At 46.0% G+C, this 8815-nt stretch overlaps 1 long non-coding RNA gene across 1 annotated transcript in view; it reads left to right on the top strand.

The window, feature by feature from the left end:
• The first annotated feature begins 7304 nt into the window (after window positions 1-7304).
• The window catches only part of LOC138657635 (uncharacterized), a 38794-nt gene continuing 37283 nt past the window's right edge, over window positions 7305-8815 (top strand). The window contains exon 1 of the long non-coding RNA XR_011317103.1: window positions 7305-7358. This is a non-coding gene — a long non-coding RNA (uncharacterized lncRNA). The remainder of the gene's footprint in view (window positions 7359-8815) is intronic.

The raw sequence follows: 8815 nt of genomic DNA, 5'->3' as shown, positions 1-8815 counted from the left end.
ATACACCGGGGCAATACTGGAGACCATGGGGCAGAATGCTGGACACACTGGGGCAATACAGGAGACCATGGGGCAGATTGCTGGACACACTGGGGCAATACTGGAGACCCTGGGGCAGATTTCTGGACACATTGAGGCAATGCTGGAGACCCTGGGGCAGACTTCTGGACACACTGGGGCAATGCTGGACACTGGGGCAGATTGCTGGACACACTGGGGGTAATATGCTGGACACACTGGGGCAATGCTGGACACTGGGGGTAATATGCTGGACACACTGGGGCAGACTGCTGGACACACTGGGGAAAGGCTGGACACTGGGGCAGATTGCTGGACACACTGGGGGCAGTGCTGGACATACTGGGGCAGATTGCTGGACACACTGGGGGTAATATGCTGGACACACTGGGGCAGATTGCTGGACAACATGGGGGTAATATGCTGGACACACTGGGGGCAGGACTTGAGGCATGGGCAGAATGTAGATACGGGGCATGATTGGAGACACGGGGCAGGATTGGATCATGGGGCAGGACGGATACGATGGAGGCTGGTGGGGCAGGATGGGGAGATCATATGGGGTAGAATGGATACTCATGAGGGCAGGATGCGAGAACATATGGCTGGAGCCAGGAATGAGAAACGGGGCCAGGGTGGGGAATATTATTACCATAGGGGCTAATTAAGGGATATTATTACTGCAGTGATGTATTTATTTTATTTTTTGAGTATACTGTTTTAAATGGGGGGCAGGCCTGTTACTGTGCAGAGTGACACTATATCACCTTTTTTTCTTCATGTGATGTAATGTAGAAGTTGTGAAAAATTAAGTAATGTGTTCTGCAAGCGGAGCTCGAGATAACTGTGTTATTTCCTGCAGAAACGAGTCCTGGCTGGAAGGAATGATGGCGGTCTGTGCTGGATGAAAGATGAAGGACTTCACCTAGAGACGTCACTGGTGAGTCAGTGTTACCCAAACACACTGACACTATACACTGTATACTATATAGAGGTCCTGTGTATAATGTCACCAGTGATCTCTGTATTACCTCTACACAGACACTGCATACTAAGTACAGATCTCCTGTGAATACTGGCACTTATGGTGATAGTATTGTGTTTTTTTTTTTATTACTGATCAGTATTGTAGTATTCAGTCACTATGTGGTGGTAATATGTGGTCTGGAAATGGTGTTGTGGTATTTGTCCCTTGTATGTAGTATTATTCGGTCACTATGTGGCCTGGTCATGGTGTGGTGGTATTAAGTCACAGGTGTGGCATGTGGGGGTGACACCATTAGGCCCAGTTTAAGTTCTACAAAACAGGAAAACCGTTTTTGGTAACCTTTGTGTGTATTGAGCCGGGGGGGGGGGGGGGCGCCAAACTCGGGAACAGCCCCGGGCGGCAAAAGCTCTAGCTACGCCTCTGCCTGTATGCTCGCCTACCACACAAGACTCCATTGTTGAACAAAAAGTATGTTCAAGCACGTGTAAAGTTTACTTAACAACATTTAGACAAGATTGTGAAGTACTGGAAGAATATAGTCTGGTCAGATGAGACCAAAATTGAACTCACTCTTTCGATGCCATAATATACACCATGTTTGGAGGTCCAAAGGCACGGCATATCACCACAGAAACACCATAAAACAGTGAAGTTTGGATGTGTGAACATCATGGTGTGGGGCTGTTTTTCAGCATACTGCACTGGCAAACTTCATTTAATTGAAGGAAGGATGAATGGACAAATTTAACGAGACATTCTTGATAAAAATCTGCTGCCATCTACCAGGATGATGAAGAAACGAGGGTGGACATTTCAGCAATACAATAATCCCAAACACACCGCCAAGGAAACTCTCAACTGGTTTCAGAGAAAGAAAATAAAGCTAGAATGGCCGAGCCAATCACCTGACCTGAATCCACCAGAAAATGTATGGACGGAGCTAAAGCTCAGAGTTTATAGTAGCCAACGGTATCTTCAGGATTTGAAGCGTTTGTGTGGAGGAATAATAACAGCAATAATTTTATTTATCTAGCGAATAACATATTACACAGCACTTTACAACTAAGTGGGAAATGAACTGACAACAAGAACATCACAAAGTAACACATAGTTCAACAGAGGTGAAGTGAGGGCCCTGCTTGCAAACAATCTGTAAGGAAATAAGGGGGGCACAATAGGTAGAATGTGCTTGAATTTTTTAAATTAATTTTGTATATCTGCGTTTCGTGTTCCCCTGTTCTTCTGGCACACTATGATTCTATGTGCACCTACACAATTTGGACACACTTAAATGGTAAAAAAAACAAAAGTACAACTCGTTCTGCAAAAAACAAGCTCGTACATGGCCATCTTGACGAAAAAAATAAAAAAGTTATGGCTCTAGGAACAAGGGGAGCAAAAAATGGAAACTCTAAAATGGAAAAAAACTCAAGGTGGTGAAGGGGTTAATCGGCTGCATCAGCTGGTCCTGATGCTCACACTGAGAGTGGACCTCATCATACAACACTTGTTCTGTTGACTTGGGATTCCTGGATCTGAACATAATATTATGCTGAATGGCTAAAGGTAACGCTGGTGGATGTGGACCCACTGTGCCATGGGCCGGGCTCACCCTGGATGGGCGTGACTAAGCAATTCACTGTGGTGGTGAGGTTAGGTTTGGCCGCAGGTAGTCACCAGGTACCATACTAGGGCAGGCCCTGGGAATGCAGCAGCTGACCAGAAGGTCAGAGACACAGGAACACGGTATAGGAGGACAAAGACAAAAACATGGATAGACTGTCCAAGGTTGGAATAGGCAGCATAGCTGAGGTCAGGAGATGAGAGTTGAGAAAGGACAGGTACATGAGCCAGGTCACTAACGTGAGAAACAAACAGGCAATGCAAAAACATTACTCTAGCTGAGCTAACGGGCTAGGAACCAATATTGGGCCAAAGAGTGTTGGGTGAAGATGCTTTATATATGTCCTGCTTTCATGGGATAGACTGGGGAAGCTAATCTCTGCAGGACACAGCAGGGTTATATTCCTGCAGCGACCGACCACGCCCCCTAAGGATAGATGGAAGCCACATGCAGGTGCAGCAGTGCTGCATGAAGCAGCTTCAGCGGGATGGCCAGACACGAGGAAAAACCAGATGGTGAGCAAAGAGGGACTGGGAAGACCTACAAGTCACTGCCGTGACAGCTACATCCGCTTATTGGCTGCAGGGCTCACGTGACATAACGATTATATGGGTAAACATACACACTGACACACAACAAAATAAGTTTGCATTTTATTACTTTGTTGATTACATTTACAGTTGTTTAACACTGTTTAATCTTGTTAATGCTCGAAATGTCTTCCATCAACAATGTAACATATACTTACTTTTTAGGCCACCCTGTACATTCACTACACAAATTTATACACATTACACACCCATAAATGTATGTTCCAGCAATACATATAAAAGTAATACACATAGATTACATACCACATATATAAAAATGTTAAAATTGAAAATCCTCAGCAGTTGATACCTTTTAATGTCTAATAACTGAAAAGAGGGTAAAAACAAGCTTTAGAAACTACTCTGGTAGCTTCATCATGTTTAGAAGGCAAAAGTAGTCTTGAAAGCTGTAGACAGGAGATCAGAGGTGTATCTAGCCTTTCCTGCACCCGGGGCAAAGGATCAGTTCGGCGCCCCCCCCCCCGTCCCCCATTTGAACATTAAGTCTATTGAAACTGTATGACAAGACAGTATGGGGGCACAGATCTGGACAGTATGGGGGCACAAATCTGGACAGTATAGGGGCACAAATCTGGACATATGGGGGCACAAATCTGAACAGTATGGGGGCACAAATCTGGACATTATGGCCCATACTGTCCAGATTTGTGCCCCCATATGTCCAGATTTCTGCCCCCATACTGTCCAGATTTGTGCCCCCATACCCATACTATCCAGATTTGTGCCCCCTATGGGGGCACAGATCTGGACAGTATGGGGGCACAGATCTGGACATATGGGGGCACAAATCTGGACATATGGGGGCACAAATCTGGACAGTATGGGGGCACAAATCTGGACATATGGGGGCACAAATCTGGACAGTATGGGGGCACAAATCTGGACATTATGGCCCATACTGTCCATATTTGTGCCCCCATACCCATACTATCCAGATCTGTGCCCCCTATGGGGGCACAGATCTGGACAGTATGGGGGCACAGATCTGGACAGTATGGGGGCACAAATCTGGACATATGGGGGCACAAATCTGGACAGTATGGGGGCACAAATCTGGACATATGGGGGCACAAATCTGGACAGTATGGGGGCACACATCTGGACATTATGGCCCATACTGTCCAGATTTGTGCCCCCATATGTCCAGATTTCTGCCCCCATACTGTCCAGATTTGTGCCCCCATACCCATACTATCCAGATTTGTGCCCCCTATGGGGGGCACAGATCTGGACAGTATGGGGGCACAGATCTGGACATATGGGGGCACAAATCTGGACATATGGGGGCACAAATCTGGACAGTATGGGGGCACAAATCTGGACATATGGGGGCACAAATCTGGACAGTATGGGGGCACACATCTGGACATTATGGCCCATACTGTCCATATTTGTGCCCCCATACCCATACTATCCAGATTTGTGCCCCCTATGGGGGCACAGATCTGGACAGTATGGGGGCACAGATCTGGACAGTATGGGGGCACAAATCTGGACATATGGGGGCACAAATCTGGACAGTATGGGGGCACAAATCTGGACATATGGGGGCACAAATCTGGACAGTATGGGGGCACACATCTGGACATTATGGCCCATACTGTCCAGATTTGTGCCCCCATATGTCCAGATTTCTGCCCCCATACTGTCCAGATTTGTGCCCCCTACCCATACAATCCAGATTTGTGCCCCCTATGGGGGGCACAGATCTGGACAGTATGGGGGCACAGATCTGGACATATGGGGGCACAAATCTGGACAGTATGGGGGCACAAATCTGGACATATGGGGCCCAGGGGCACAAATCTGGACAGTATGGGGGCACAAATCTGGACATTATGGGTTGGCCCATACTGTCCAGATTTGTGCCCCCATAATGTCCAGATCTGTGCCCCCATACTAACTGTCCTGATCTGTGCCCCCATTACAGTCGTTAGACTCATTCTCACAACAGTGAGTGAGTGAGTCTGACAGTCTCGACTCTCGTCACAAACTCAGTTTGCAACTTGCCCCTGCCCTGGCCACTGTTGAGCGCTCCCTCCCCGGCTCGGGCTCCCCCTCCTCCTACAGTGAGTGACTACTCTACACGAGCACTGCACGACGACACCCTGGCCGAACGAACCCCGAACGAACGAACCGAGTCTCAGACAGTCACCGGCGCTGGGGCGCAACGAACGACCAACGAAGGCTGCAGCCTGTGTGATGTGTCACACGCTCAGTCAGACTCAGACTGACGTCAGCCGTAGCCGCTGCTGGCGCTTCCCTGATGCGGAAGTGCCAGCCAGCAGCACTGTGCCTCTCTCAGCGGTTGTCAGGGGGCGGGGCGCAGCCGGCCAGGCACTTAGACTGAGAAGGAAGGGGCTCCTTCCTTGAAGCACATCACTGTACTAGTAGCGGCGAGCACAGCAGGCAGCACGCACCACGCACAGGCACACATGACAACAACACGGGATTATCTCACTGCGGGGGGCGACCGGGGCGGGCCGCGGGCGGCAGAATGTGCCGGGCGCTGACGAGGAGGTTCTGGCTTTTGACAGCTGCCGCCGGCGCCGGCTGCAATGCCGCATCACATCATCAATTCAGGCGGCCCCGCTGGCGCCCCCTGTCAGCTGCGCCCGGGGCAAATGCCCCATCTGCCCCCCCCTGGATACGCCACTGCAGGAGATGCCCTCACAATCAAACAGATTTGCAACATGACTTCAAGGAAGAGTAGGCAAAGATTGACACTTCTAGATGGGCCATGCTGATAGAGTTATATGAAAAAGTTTGGGCACCTCTATTAATCTTAAGCTTAATGTTTTATAAAAATTGCTTTTTTGCAACAGCTATTTCAGTTTCATATATCTAATAACTGTTGGACACAGTAATGTTTCTGCCTTGAAATGAGGTTTATTGTACTAACAGAAAATGTGCAATCTGCATTCAAACAAAATTTGACAGGTGCATACGTATGGGCACCTCACCAGAAAAGTGACATTAATATTTAGTAGATCCTCCTTTTGCAAAAATAACAGCCTCTAGTCGCTTCCTGTAGCTTTTAATGAGTTCCTAGATCCTGGATGAAGGTATTTTTGACCATTCCTCTTTACAAAACAATTCCAGTTCAGTTAAGTTTGATGGTCGCCGAGCATGGACAACCCTCTTCTAATGATCCCACAGATGTTCAATGATATTCAGGTCTGGGGACTGGGATGGCCATTCCAGAACAGTGTAATTGTTCCTCTGCATGAATGCCTGAGTAGATTTGGAGCGGTGTTTTGGATCATTGTCTTGCTGAAAGATCCATCCCCTGTGTAACTTCAACTTTGTCACTGATTCATGAACATTATTGTCAAGAATCTGCTAATACTGAGAGGAATCCATGCGTCCCTCAACTTTAACAAGATTCCCGGTGCCGGCATTGGCCACACAACCCCAAAGCATCTTGGAACCTCCACCAAATTTTACTGTGGGTAGCAAGTGTTTTTCTTGGAATGCTGTGTTTTTTGGCCGCCATGCATAACGCCTTTTTGTATGACCAAACAACTCAATCTTGGTTTCATCAGTCCACAGGACCTTCTTCCAAAAAGAAATTGGCTTCTCCAAATGTGCTTTTGCATACCTCAGCCAACTCTGTTGTGGCGTGCTTGCAGAGACGGCTTCTTTCGCATCACTCTCCCATACAGCTTCTCCTTGTGTAAAGTTCATTGTATAGTTGACTGATGCACAGTGACACCATCTGCAGCAAGTTGATGCTGCAGCTCTCTGGAGTCTGGAGGTGGTCTGAGGATTGTCCTTGACTGATCTCACCATTCTCCTTCTCTGCCTTTCTGATGTTTTTCTTGGCCTGCCACTTCTGGCCTTAACAAGAACTGTACCTGTGTTCTTCCATTTCCTTACTATGTTCCTCACAGTGGAAATTGACAGGTTAAATCTCTGAGACAGCATTTTGTATCCTTCCACTGAACAACTATATTGAATAATCTTTGTTTTCAGATCATTTGACAGTTGTTTTGAGGAGCCCATGATGCCACTCTTCAGAGGAGATTCAAACAGGAGAACAACTTGCAAGTGGCCACTTTAAGTAGCTTTTCTCATGATTGCATACACCTGGCTATGAAGTTCAAAGCTCAATGAGGTTAGAAAACCAAAAAAAGTGTTTTAGTAAGTCAGTAAAAAGTAGGTAGGAGTATTTACCCATACTTACGCACCTGTCAAATTTTGTTTGAATGCAGATTGCACATTTTCTGTTGTACAATAAACCTCATTTCAAGGCAGAAACATTACTGTGTCCAACAGTTATTAGATATATGAAACTGAAATAGCTGTGGCAAAAAAAAAATATTTTTATAAAACATTAAGCTTAAGATTAATAGAGGTGCCCAAACTTTTTCATATAACTGTAGATTCCCACCCAAACAAGATAAAATGATGTCATAAATTTAAAGAGTACATCAACAAAGTATTAGTTTAAGACTGTGCATATTTATGCAACCACATTATTAAAAAAGATTTCAGTTTATTTTTCAGTAGAATTGTGTAGATTATGGCCGATATTAAAAGTGGAACTATTTCTGAAATGATTCTGCTTGGTATGAATTTTTTTAAATGACGGAGACCAGTGGCATATTAACAGAAGTGTGTAGACTTTTTATATCGACTGATTTTACATTAAATGTTCGGATACATATCATGCACACAATTGTACAGTATTAATAAACAGATTGCACATATTAATATTATGTCTCGATCTCACATCTCATGTAGCTTGAAGAATTACGGCCATTACCTTCCTGTACTATCCCAAGACACAAGGAGAGAGGGCCATTTAAAAATCAAGAGCTAGAGAGCTGGTGTGGTAGAAGACAGAAGTGAGTAACTTTGTGGTGGAGAGGACATGGAGAACAGGTGCTGGAGGGACAGACAAAAGCAAATTATGGGGGAGAGGGTAGCTATGAGGGGTGGCAGAGAGGACATGAGAAAATTGCATATGGGGGGAGGACAGGAAGGGGCAGCTGTAGAATAATAACAGGGAGCAATTTCGGCGGTTGGGGAGATAGTCTAGGAAAATGCAGCTGGAGTGAGTATAGAAGGAAACTTTAGAATTTTCTTCTTATGTTGCTCTATCACACTTTGTGGTTCCCCTTCCTCTTCTGTCAGTGCTGACTATGGAGTTGCAGTACCAGAGAGGGACAGTGAGATGGGGCCTGGAGCACAGCTAGGGAAGCAGTGTGCCAACGCAACAACGCATCACTGCAGATGGATGGAGTTTGCTGCTCTGTAGATATGTACTGAATGCAGGAGAATCACTGTGCGCTGCTTCTTGTCCCTGGCCGACCTGAGACTGTGCGTGTTATAGCAATAGTTTTGCCCCTGGTAACAGACTACAAACAATAAACACATGTAGTCTGATCCTGCAAATATAATCCCATGGAGGTTAGCGAGAAAATAGTGAGAGCTGGAAAGGAAGATGACTGCAGGGTCAGCGTTTGTTTGTAGACTATAACAATGAGAACACAAATGTCTGGTTAGGAGCTGTGAACACAAAATATTTTTTGTAATATATTTTTTTAGGTACACTAAAGCTTAAAAACA

This window comes from Ranitomeya imitator, chromosome 1 (assembly GCF_032444005.1).
Source record: "Ranitomeya imitator isolate aRanImi1 chromosome 1, aRanImi1.pri, whole genome shotgun sequence".
In the NCBI taxonomy this organism is placed as follows: Eukaryota; Metazoa; Chordata; class Amphibia; order Anura; family Dendrobatidae; genus Ranitomeya; species Ranitomeya imitator.
This window is presented reverse-complemented; position numbering and strand designations above follow the sequence as displayed.